The 13190-nt window shown below is 45.2% G+C and overlaps 1 protein-coding gene across 2 annotated transcripts in view; it reads left to right on the top strand.

Annotated features, from left to right (window-relative positions):
• The first annotated feature begins 265 nt into the window (after positions 1–265).
• CAPN5 (calpain 5) overlaps positions 266–13190 on the top strand; it is a 60898-nt gene continuing 47973 nt past the window's right edge. The window contains exon 1 of one of the 2 annotated variants that reach the window (XM_073661585.1): positions 266–392. The gene's annotated coding sequence lies outside the window, so the exon portion shown is untranslated. Of the gene's footprint in view, positions 393–7734; positions 7758–13190 lie in introns of those variants that run through there. The other variant, XM_073661598.1, reaches the window with a different exon arrangement.

Raw genomic sequence — 13190 nt, forward strand, 5'->3', positions numbered from 1 at the left:
TTTAGAAAAATAATGAACGCCATTTTTTCCATATTGCCCCCCCTCTCCAAAAAAAAGTCTAATTTTCACATTACATGTGCAATTACATTTTTTTTAATTTAAAATCCACGTTTAGATGAAATTAGTGCACATTTACTTCACAGAAATTGTCATTTATTGATATTTTCCTGTCAGAAATGTATCACTTTTTCACCACAGACATGGCGACTGCTAACTAAAAACTACAGTTCCCGTGGTGCTTTGCGGCGTTGACCACGCCCTCCGTCCACTCCCTGTTCTCACGAGGCCCCGCCCCATGGTAGAGTTGCTCTCCTGCGCTGCAGTCGCCCGTTGTGATTGGCGTCTCCCGGAGAGAAGGGACCGACAGCTGCTCCTCATCCCCCCCGGGACAGGTGAGGCTGGAGCTGCACAGGAGCCGCAGGCGGCACGGACTGCAGTGTGCACAGCGCCCTGTCTGTATACACTTAGTACAGCACAGGCGTGCGGACTGCTCGCTATTAACCCCTTCCAGGGCCAGGTGGACCTGTGGAGCGCGCGCAGTGCTCTGGAGCTGCAGATATGGGGGTGCTGCCAGCCTATTACATTATATGGGGCTCACAGACTATTCTAGTGTTATTATTACACTTCACGGATTAACCCCTTCTTTTGAGAGTCCGAGTCTATTATAAAGTTATTACAGACCAGACTTGGAGGCTGCATTTAACTCTTGTGTAGCCAGAGCCCTGCAGAGCAATCACTTTGATTGTTATTACACCCATCTATTATAATATGGACTCGGTGTCCCATTATACAGATATTACAGTGCAGGCATGGAGGCTCCTATTGACTTTTTCGATTAACCCCTTTTAGAGGGACAAGTTTTTTTTTTTTGGGGGGGGGGGGGGATTGGGATGGATAATGGTGACCATATAGTTATCGCCCCTTCCCTTTCTTTATTACTACTAGAGCTCAATGTCTATTATAATGTTATTACAGACCAGGCAATAGATAAACTTTATGGATTAACCCTTCTAGGTCCGTGGAGCCCTGCAGGGTGATCACTGGGTTTGAGACCTGCTGAGAGGAGATTGCCCCCCCCTCCTCTGTTATAATACCCAGAGCTCAGCGTCTGTTATAATGTTATTACAGACCGGGCGTGGAGACCGGGATTTACTTTATGGATTGATCTGTAGAGAGCCGGGGTGATATTGATGGGCCGGTTCTTTTATGATTCCACTTTTATCAGGAGCACGGTGTCTGTTCTAAAGTTATTACCTTACATTATTTTTCAGAGCCGTCCATTATATGGTTATTACAGTTTATTACAGTTCATCTATGTAAATGAATTGATTTGCGGAGCCAAAGTTCAGTATAATGAGCTCAGCGCCCGAGTCCGATCCTTGTTAGATTACCCCTCACTATAACATCCGGCGCCGGTCTGCTATGTAGTTATTATATAGTTTGCTATTTTATTCATGGATTAACCATTACAGAGCCAGGGATCTCCTTTACTGACCCAATATTCTGGTCACACCGGCAGGGGAGCGGCTCTGTGTATTGGGGTCTGTATATTACACCATGTGGAGCTTGCCGTACATTATATAGTCATTACACTACGTGTATAGAAACTATATACTGCATGGATGTCATTATAAAGTCCACGGCCTCTATAATGATCACAGCAGCTGTGTATTACAGATGGGAGCGACAGCTGTGTATTACAGTGCCCGCACCCCTCTGCTATACATTATATAGTTATTACAGTACAGTTATGGAAACCAGCATATACTGAATAAATTAACCCTTAGAAAGTTTGGGGTCACTGTAGTGATGATCACTCGGTCATCTATACAGAAAGGGTAGCCCCGTATTAAAGTATGTTATATTGTCCAGAGATCAGTGTACATTATATAGTTATTACAGGACAGTTATAGAAACTAGCACATGCGGCATAGATTAACCACATGTAAGCCTAGGGCGGATATAATGATCACAGCATTGGATATATAACGGGCAGAAAAGGTGGCCTTGTATTACAGTGCACACGCCCCTCTGTTATAATATCCAGTGCTCAGTGTACATTATATAGTTATTACAGTACAGTTCTAAAAACTAGCATATACTGAATAAAGTAACCCTAAAAAGTCAAGGGTCTCTATAATGATCACTGGGTCATCTAGACAGGAAGGGTAGATTTGTATTCTAGTCCACACTCCTCTGTTATAATATCCAGTGCTCAGTGTACATTATTATATAGTTATTACAGAACAGTTATAGAAACTAGCATACTGTGAATAAATTAACCCTTAGAAAGTTTGGGGTAACTATAATGATTACTGGGTCATCCAAATTGGAGGGCTAACCTTGTATTACAGTCCACAAACCCCTCTGTTATAATATCCGGAGCTCAGAGTGCATTATATAGTTATTACACTACATATTTAAAAACTAGTATCAACTTGATGGAAGCCGCTGTAATGATAGCTTTTTTGGGCTGGTGATAGAGGGGATCCTCCCCTGGTTGTAATAGCCAGAGCTCCAGGTATATTATATGTTTATTACAGTACAGACACTGACTTCATAGATTAACCCTTAAGCAGCTGCTCGCTCAGCCCTTATCTGGATTGCTCAATGCAGTAAGGTGTGGCCTGTTTTTTTTTGGTCGCCCCCTGGTGGTTCATTTCATGCAGTGTGCATATACGATAATTCAATTTTACGGTTTATCGAAATTTTTCTGAAAATAAACTAGGATGATTGGCTGAGTGTCATCCCACACTTGAAGTTTGTGCTTGTCGTATTGTATTAAAAATGAGCCATATATCTGTATAACAAGAACATAATGTACACCCACCAGAAGAAAAGCCCCCTCTGTGTACACTAAAAAGGTGAAAACCGCAGTTTAATATCTTTTTTCTAGGCTGAGATACAATAATTTGAAGCCACAGGCCCAAAGCCCGAGGCTGCACTACTGCAGTATCTACATTACCTGGGAGTCTGAACTGAAACGTATCTACATTACGCCTGGCTGGAATAATGACAGATGTGTGTGTGATTATCAATGTAATTGGTGATTTTTGTCTCGTAGTTGATCGGTGACCTCACAGAAGTCAGAAGGGTCCTGGCATGAGTCGGTGTCAGTAGTGCAGACTCAGGCTTCAGGCCTATAACTTCATGTCATCGTATCTCAGCCTAGCAGTGACGTATTGACAAGCGGCTTTCACATTTGTAATCTACAAGGATCTGCGGTGCTATTAGTTCGGGTCATTTGCTGCTGCTGCATTTTGGCTTAATGGATGTGATGCCATGTCCATGGTAATGCAGGCACGTTCAGTATTTTGCTTTTTCCCGTCCTGTCTCGCCGTCCTGTCTCATTTAGTGAAGTGGAGTTGACACTTCAAAGAAATGAGAAGCCCCAGACCCTGAACGGAGGGGGCGTCTGTGCATTGGGGGAAGAGCTTGTAATAGCGTGTATTATACCCACTCGCTATTACGTCACAGCAGCCTCTAGATGACACGGCATTTCCCCATAGTAATCAACAAGAACATCTGTGTAACATGTTGTCCGGACACGCGCCAATACGGAGCGACGGCCAGTCCTGCGAACGAGTAGAACTTCCTAATGTTCAGCCAATAAGCCGGCTTTATTAGAGGTCGGCACCCAACTTTTCCAAGCTCCTGAATAACGAATATGCTCGGTTTAAGGTGCTATATCCTCCTTTAAATTTGCCGTTCAGAACTGAAATCCTCTGTTGTATCTATACTGTTGGCCATGGTGACCGTTTCCCAGCTTTTCCAGACTCCTGAATGGCAAGTGTAACCGTTATGCCGAGCTACATCTTCCAGTTTAAATGGAAACAGCAGGAATAACCCCTAAAATCTGCTCCTCCTGCCATTTTCTAAACTCCCATCCATTAATGATATGTAGTTTTGCATACTTTAATAAAATCATATCTGTCCCACATGCAAATGAAGACTGAAGTGTCCATTGGGTGTAACCAGACCGGCAGGGTGTCCTGGTCATATGCAAATGAAGCCTGGAGTGTTCACTGGGTGTGTCCAGACCGTCATTCTTGTCTATGCCAACCCTGGTCCGAGAATTAAGTTAAACCAGTGCATGAGCAGAATGTTGTCTCTTGTCTGGGCAGAATGATCTGTATTGGTCTGTGCATGTCCTGTGCTTACTATGTCCAGGTTCTGTGCCTGTGTAAACCAAATTACTGACTGCTCTCATAAGAGCAAACGTTCTCCGCATGTGCCGTATTCAAGCTCCGCTGTGCAGGTTTTCGGCAGCCGGTGAATGGCGTTTACAGATGACATCCATGTCAAGATGATTCAGATACTCCCAGTGGACACTTCAGGATTCATTTTCTTTATGGCCAGGACACTTAGATGGTCCAGACGCGCCTAGTGGACTCTTCAGGCATCATTTGCATATCACCAGGACACTTAGATGGTCCAGATGCGCCCAGTGGACATGTCTGGCATCATTTGCATATCACCAGGACATGTAGATGGTCCAGGCACGCCCAGTGGACACTTCAGGATTTATTTGCATATGGCACATGAGGTTGTTGTTTTTCATTACTTTATATAAGGTACAAATCTTTATAACTTAAACGAACATTCTGCAACTTTGTTAGAACTTCTCACCACCGTCCATATCTTTGTTTGCTGTTGGTGAATTGGGGCATGCCGCGAACAACTGAAAAACCTTTCCAGACAGAACAGCAGTTCTGCCAACAACCCTGGACTCCAGAGTGCTACATTTCACCTGCAGTGATACATTGTAACAAAGTATCAGGGCAGGAGAGGTTTGTGGTCACTTCTGTGATCCATATGGATCCATTCTCATGGTCTCCCCCTGGTATAAGGAGTGCACATGCAGGGCAGGATATGTTGCAGATTATCTTTTCTTTCTTTACTATACTCAGGATTATTATTATTTTTTTATGCAGAGACTCAGCCCTCAGAGCAAACATTAACTCTCAGGATTGCAGTGTGTGCTGTGTACACAGTCCTGGGCCGGTCCCATCTGCTTTGTATCACTAATCCGCACATTGTTGGGGTGTTCTGCCTGTATAAGAACATTGTAACGCTCCTCCCTCTGTGTAAAGTCGCTGTAATTCCCATGCCAGGAGGTCTGTTTTCAATTCTGTTCTACAGCCAAACTATAATGTTCAGGGACCTTGTAGATGGATTTACTTGTAATGACTTCTCTTAAGACATCCTACAAGTCCCTAAAAGCGGCACTCAATGGTGCTGGCAGCTGCTTGAGATGTGTCTGTCCCTATACAGACAGCCAGGATCTATTCACACTGATTATCATGAATGTCAGACGTTATATATTGGGAGGATGTATACCTCTTTTATAGACCTACAGGGACATGCATTCCCCCTGAGGCGGTCCCAAAAAAGTGTTTCTGTACGATTCCTCAGTATGGAATAGACTGAACACTACGTTATTTTGCTGACAATGCAGTGTGAATTCAGCTTTGATGCTGCTTTGGATGTGATTGGAATATGAGAAAAGGATGTCCAAAAATAAAGTTTCTCTGTTGTATATGTAGATTAAATCCAGACCTGTCCTACAATAATCACATCACTGTGAAGGAGTTAAGCTCCGATTCATCATTTGCATTTTTTTTCGTTAATTAGTGACATTTCTTTTTTGTAATTGCCTTTTTAGTACCAAACTCTTCAGTGGTGCACTTGAGTTCTTGCTTCTTGCACTTATGAAAATGTTATTTATTTTTAATTTTTTTTCCTTTTTTTTTGTTCTTTTTTTTTCCTTGTACAATCCTTTTAAAATGTTGCACGTTAGTTTTCAAATGATCAAAAATAAAGTTAGACAGATTATGTACTAAGGTACTGGAGTCCAATTGCTCAAAAAGTTGCAAATGACGAAATAGGCACAAAGACGTTGCTGAATCCCGGCCAGAGTCTTTTACAAAGTCGATTTTAACTTTTCATTATCCAATAATTTAGCTTCATTTCCATTCAATTATCACCAATTATAAGAGACTTGTGATGGCATCACTTGGGCATCTGTTACTTATGGATACAGGCCTGGGAGGACAACCCCAACGCCATGTATAACCCCAATTCCAAAAAAAAGTTGGGCACTGTATCAAATTTAAAGAAAACAAGAATCCAATGGTCTGGAAATTTCTTAACTCCATATTTTATATCACAGGAAAGAGATTGGAAGTTGAACGTTGGACATTTTTCAATTTCATTTGAAAGAAATGAACTAGTTTAAAAATTGCAAAAGTTGTGCCCATCCGTGTCCACCACTGTGCAGCGTCTCCTTTTCCTTGCACCAGTCTGTAAACATCGGGGAGATTAGACAATTGCTGGAGTTTGGGGAGAGGAAGGTTGTCTCTTTCTTGTCTGATGTTGGGGTCTTTGCTGTATTATACTTTTCATAATTTACCAAAAGTTTTCTATTGGTGTAAGATCCGGACTGCAGGTGGCAGGTTCCTCCCGGGAGTACTCTTCTGCAGAGCTGTGCTGTGTGATGGAGGCCGGCTGTGGTTTACCATTGTCCTGCTGAAATATGCAAGGTTTTCCCTGAAATAGTGCGACATTTGCTCCATCCAGACAGAGTCTATCCCCTCTATATAACACTCAGCCTTGATGGCGCCTCTCATGTGTGCTCTGCCCCTCCCATAGGCACTAATGCCCCCCATACATCAGAGATAACAAGCTGGAGGGTCCCTCTCCTCTGACATCAAGCTTGGATGGTTCCTCTCCTCCCGAATCCACAGATGAAGAACTTTGATCACAGACAATGATTTTTGGAAACATTCCTGAGCCCATGCAGTGATTTGCATGACCGAATCATGTCCATTATTAATGCAGAGCCGCCTGAGGCCCCAGAGATCAGGAGCCTCCAATACTGACTGTCTACCTTGGGCACATGGATTTCTCCAGAATTTCTGAATCTTGATAATATGTTCTGTAAATGGTGGGATCGTCAGAGTCTTTGATATTTTAAGTTTAGGAACATTTTTCTGAAATTGCCCCACAATATTTAGCCTCAGTTGTTCACAGATTGGTGACTTCTGACCATCTTTGCTTCTGGGAGACTCTGCCTCTCTAACACACTCTTTTTATACTTGAATATTGACCCTTCAGCTGTTTTACTTGGTATTATTTACTTTTCCAGCCTTTGTTAACCCTGTCACAGCTTTTTGGAGCTATGTCGCTGCCATCAATTTCTAAATAAGTTACTTTTTTAAATGAAAAAAAATATCCAAGATTCAACTTCTTTTCTGTAGTCTCTTATCCTTCTATGAATAAAATATGGTAATAAGAGATTTCCAAATCTGTGCATTTTTGTTTGTTTTATATTTTACACAGCACCCAACTTTTTTTAGAATTGGGGGTTGTACTAATATGGAAATTAAAAGCGGTTGAATTTCATTATGCACCGTGTTGTAGAAGCCTTCATTTGGCAGAGCTGTCTGTGCAGGAATGGGGCACAGCGGACTGTCTACATGGAAACTCTTACTATGTTTCTTGGGGCTAAGTTAAAAGTCTTTACACCCCCAGTGAGTGTACAGGGGGTCTTGAGTATGAGAATGGGGGAAGTAAGTGAATAAAGTAGGTCAGGACTTAGTTACACACTGTAATAACCCCCCGGTTGTCAGGATCAGGAAGGGTCTTGTGACGATCACGATGCGGTGGGAGAAGCTTCCTTTTCTACGTCTCTAAGTGTATATAGAAGTATACTGATCTTGTGCTCGGACCATAACACTGCCAGAAAATGCAAAAATGTAAGTACAACCCCAGCCCCCCACAAATAAGAAGCGTCCCCTAGTAAGCGCAAGTCCATGCGTGTAGTTTCACACGTAGCAGATTTGCTACAGAGTTTTTCGCCGCTTATCTGTAGCAAAATCCTAAGGTTTTTGCAACAAATTTGTCACAGATGTAGGAATTTTCCCGCAGCAGATTTTGAAAGCTTTCGCCACTTTTCTATTTCTGCACAGAAACTTTCCACAAGAGAAGATGGTTTGTTGCTGCAAATTTTTACAAAGTGAGACCTGGAATCATATGTTTACCCTTCGCGAAATACAAAATCTGCAGAAAATCTGAAACAAATCCACTTGTAACTTGAATTTTGCAGGGGATTGATTGCAGGATTAAAGGGTTTGTATCAAAATGTGAAGTTATCTCCCATCCACTGCTTGATTTCCCATAGAGAATGAATGCAGCGGAGGGGCACATGCTTCACCTCTTCTCCACTAAGACTGGGATCTGAAGAGCCCTGGTTTTGCGACTGGTGGAGTTCCTATCCGACAGACCACCAGCGATCATAAAGTTATTCTCTCCTTTATGCTGGGTGATGATTCATCATCTCGTTTGCGCCACTTTTCTGGCTCAGTTTTTGTCATCTTTGCATTCGTCAAGTTTTTCATACTTTGTACCAAGTTTTTTTTCTGGTGGTTTCATTGTTTCTCTCGCCAAAATTTAGGTTGGTGCAAATGTTGATGACAGATGAGCGAACCCGAACTGCAAAGTTCTGGGTTCATACCAGACACCTAGTGTTCAGTGCTGAATTCCCAACACAGACTTCTGGAAGGAAGTCCCGTTTTACAGTTCGTGTTGGAGAGCGAGAGCTATTCCAGCTCCAAAGTTCGGGTCCCCATTGATTTTTATGGAATTCGGGTGCAGTTCTGGTACCCTTAACAAACTTTGGATTAAAGTTCGATTGGACCCGACTAACCCGAACTTCCATGCGTCCACTCATCCTTAATGACAGGGTTATGAAAAAGTCGTAAAATTTGAAGTGAAAACTCAACTGTTTGTTACATGGTTGGAATTTTAAAGATGTACCAAAATCACTATATAGTGTGCAATAGGTGCCATCCCATAAGGCTAGACAGGGGAAAAAATGACCTGATAAATGCCCCTCGGTTTGTAATTTTCCACTTTTTATTTTCCTAAACTTTTGGCATTCTTTCAAAGAATGGAAATATTGATCCCGAGGCTTAAAATCTGTACTTTGCAGACTGAAGCCCTTGCAAAACAATTTGGATTCCATTGACCCTTCTTGTTTTAAAGGTCCACGCCACCCCAAATACATAGGATCACTATCGAGTGCTGTGCTCCCCCTCTGGTGACCAGAACAGGGTGTCCCTTGTTCCCCATTTTTTGTATAGTCATGGTTATCTGTGGTCCCTTCTTTCTATTTTCTGCACTTGTATGTAGATTTAATGAGAAACAAACAAGTCACAAATTGCTAAAAATGTAGAAACCATAGTGTGCCACTGACTGCAGGGAGCGCAGGGCCTCTGCACGGTGCAGACTTGGACACTTTGATTCAGGTCTTGCTAACGCCTTAGTACCTGTGCTCCGGCTCATCAATAGTCAATGAGTTTTCGGATGTGTGTAGCTTGTGACTGAGGTTTTAGCTGTAAATGAATGTGCACACTTAGAGTACATTAGTCTCTTAGAGGTCGGCATTGATCAGTCTGAGGACGGATCGGTGGCCGCAGGCTGGAAGCGTTTAATGTGGAAGGTTTCCTAAGAGAATGCAGCAGGGCTGAGTATGCAGCAGGGCTGAGTATGCAGCAGGGCTGAGTATGCAGCAGGGCTGAGTATGCAGCAGGGCTGAGTATGCAGCAGGGCTGAGTATGCAGCAGAGCTGAGTATGCAGCAGAGCTGAGTATGCAGCAGAGCTGAGTATGCAGCAGAGCTGAGTATGCAGCAGAGCTGAGTATGCGACCTAATCTCCATGTCCTTGAAAAGTTAAAGGGATTGTCCAGAATCAGAAGAACATGGCTGCTTTCTTCTCAAAGCATCACCACTCCTGTCCATGGGCAGTGTTTTCTGAATTGCAGCCCAGCCCTATTGAGGTGTAATCTGCAGAGATGCACAATTTTTGGAAGAAATTTTAAGTTTTTTTTTTTTGTTTATAATCCACCCGATCTTGCTCTTTCCCATTTCAACACTTCCCTGGTCCCCTACTGGTCTCTACATTCTGGTACCCCCTCGACACACAGGCAATAACCCTCAGTCAATCACGGGCCACATCGGTGACCTTCTTTAGCCAGTAATTGCATTTAGCTAGTCACGTGCCACAAATTATAACCGTTTCTGGGCAGTGACGGTGCTATTGGTGTTGCAGATAGGGCAGCTGCTAGGGGGCCGGCTGTTGAGGAATCCCACCCCCACAGAGCCAGTGCCATCACGCCTAGTGAGCTAGAGAAGAGAGCAGCTTTGTTAATCTTTAAAATGATTCATTCCTGGGGCAGACATATCATTGGTGGGCCCAAGAGGTGAGGGGCCCATTTCTACCTCTAAAGCAGGTGCAATTTTGCATTTTTAGGAGCTCTTCAGCTGCAAAGGGCCCATATATTGTTCTTGCACAGGGGCCCTTTTCGGTCTGTGTCCGCCAGCGATTCATACCATAAGATGATGTGCTCCAGATCATCAGTAGAGAAGCCACTGGAGCCAGAGTAGGGATTATGCATCACATTATGTTTCCAGGATGCGCGTTACTTATGCATGCTTACATATCAGGTATTGACAGTAATAATCATCCATCATGTCTGATGTAAGGAGCCATGTGCTGACATCACTGCAGAGCACCTGGGTGGTAGATTTCAGTTCTTGTAGTCTGCTGTGATTGTCTCTTTGTGACACAGGACATCCTTTAGCTAGCATTGCAACGCTGCAGTACTGGGCACAGCCACACCTGCGTGTATGGCGCTGTAACACCTTACTGCTGCTTTGCTCTACATCGGACCACCATCTCAAACATATACGAGTCCGCTGCAGTTATTCTATTACTTCACATTGTCACCCATATACCGTAATAGGTAGACAGAAATAGATTTTGTCAGTTAGGACAATACCAAGAGGATTCTAGTGTGGGCTCTGTGGGGCGGAGGGCGCCCCCGTTGTGGGCTCTGTGGGGCGGCGGGCGCCCCCGGGGGCGGCGCTGCGATGAGGAGGGCGTCTTTGGAGCCGGCTCATTCTGCTTTCTAAAACATCTAATAGGCTCACTATAATTCACACAAGACAAAACGGAAGCATTCGAGTGCTCACTGCAATACATATTTATCATGGGAGCGCGCTCTGGTTGTGCTGTTGGCGCTTAGTTTACCTGTGTATTTAACTATATAGCTCCAAAATCCGTTTCTTCGCACAGGTAAATCGCAGGCATTCCTGCGGAAAAACAGAAACTTACAAGTTGGTGCACAAGTGGTCTATTAAACCTCATGGTTTAAAATGCACCCGACCGCAAGCAAAGTAACTACTGTACGATATGATCTATATGAGCGCCTTGGCCAAACACAGTGGGTTTAGCAGTAATGTAATATTAAATATTAAAGGGAATCACCGTATTGCTCAGAGGCAGACACTCTACTCTGCCATGTTAGAGGCTGTTAGTTATTGATTGATCTCAACAAGAACCACACCTAACGTTCTGCAGTTATGTCATTATATGGACTTTCCTCCTCCAGTCTGCTCCCCTTTTGACGTTTATTGAAAGATGCCCAAAATTGATATATCAAGTATTAAACTTCCGACGACAAGACTAAGGGTGTGCCGGACTAGCAGATCTTCCATGTTATTGGACATTTTCAGCCGCAACTGTGGTATGTAATGACGTTGGTTATTTCCCCCCTGGACATAATTTTTGTGGGTAGTTCATCTAATAATCCCATAATATTTCACACCCTTAGAGGATTCTACTAGATAAAAGTAACAGTGGGGTACACGCATGCGCAAGAGAATGTTTCATTTGTAATTTTTAATGATTATCAGAATAATTTTCACATAGTATAAATTTCACTTGAATATTCTTGACATTGTAAAGTATCCTCCAGACTAGTCTAGAATCCTCTCTGCATTGTGGCTTCCTGAAGAATTTTATCTGCACTAAATGGCCTCCGCATGCGGCGAGTTGCCTTCTCCCCCGCTAGAGGGCTCGCTGTGGCGGGTGGCCCCCTCCCCCCCCGCTAGAGGGCTCACTGTGGCGGGTGGCCCCTCCCCCCCCCCCCCCCCGCTAGAGGGCTCGCTGTGGCGGGTGGCCCCCTCCCCCCCCGGTAGAGGGCTCACTGTGGCGGGTGGCCCCCTCCCCCCCCCGCTAGAGGGCTCACTGTGGCGGGTGGCCCCTCCCCTCCCCCCCCGCTAGAGGGCTCGCTGTGGCGGGTGGCCCCCTCCCCCCGCTAGAGGGCTCGCTGTGGCGGGTGGCCCCCTCCCCCCCCCGGTAGAGGGCTCGCTGTGGCGGGTGGCCCCCTTCCCCCCCCCGCTAGAGGGCTCGCTGTGGCGGGTGGCCCCCTCCCCCCCCCCCCGCTAGAGGGCTCGCTGTGGCGGGTGGCCCCTTTCCCCTGCTAGAGGGCTCGCTGTGGCGGGTGGCCCCTTTCCCCTGCTAGAGGGCTCGCTGTGGCGGGTGGCCCCTTTCCCCTGCTAGAGGGCTCGCTGTGGCGGGTGGCCCCCTTCCCCCCCCAGAGGGCTCGCTGTGGCGGGTGGCCCCCTCCCCCCCCCCCCCCCCCCCCAGAGGGCTCGCTGTGGCGGGTGGCCCCCTTCCCCCCGCTAGAGGGCTCGCTGTGGCGGGTGGCCCCCTTCCCCCCGCTAGAGGGCTCGCTGTGGCGGGTGGCCCCCTTCCCCCCGCTAGAGGGCTCGCTGTGGCGGGTGGCCCCCTTCCCCCCTTTAGAGGGCTCGCTGTGGCGGGTGGCCTACGCCTTCTACTTTCAATCACTGTTCTATCTACATTGTATATTGACCATAGGACTGCTCTCGTATTCTGCACTTTCTCATATGTCCGCTGTGTATTTGATAGCACCTCCAAAATCTATCAGTTTTCACTCACACACTGTCACAGATCCGCTGTATATAATCCACATATCCTGAGCCGCGGGGTAGAGACCTGTAATAAGAAATACCAAATATGCAGAAGAGATGATTTCTGAGAAGCGTCCAGTGTCCGTCTCCAGATTAGCTGGTCGTTCATGCGGAAAAAAATAATTTAAAGTTTTTTTATGGATTTAGCTTTTGGATTCATAATTCACTTCATATGTTCTCCCATCATCTCCATCCTGGAGCAAGCAGAACAATGACGGCTGCTGGATACTGGTGCACTGAGTAACGTAATGAGCCACCTGCTGGGGCACCACCCCTGGCACAGCCATGCTATAAAAAATATCTGATTTGTGTTATTAGTTATCCCATCAGGGCAAAGCTTCCTCTAAATGCTG

Source organism: Phyllobates terribilis, unplaced genomic scaffold (assembly GCF_046119375.1).
Source record: "Phyllobates terribilis strain yellow unplaced genomic scaffold, ASM4611937v1 Scaffold_2__4_contigs__length_985480577, whole genome shotgun sequence".
Classification (NCBI taxonomy): domain Eukaryota; kingdom Metazoa; phylum Chordata; class Amphibia; order Anura; family Dendrobatidae; genus Phyllobates; species Phyllobates terribilis.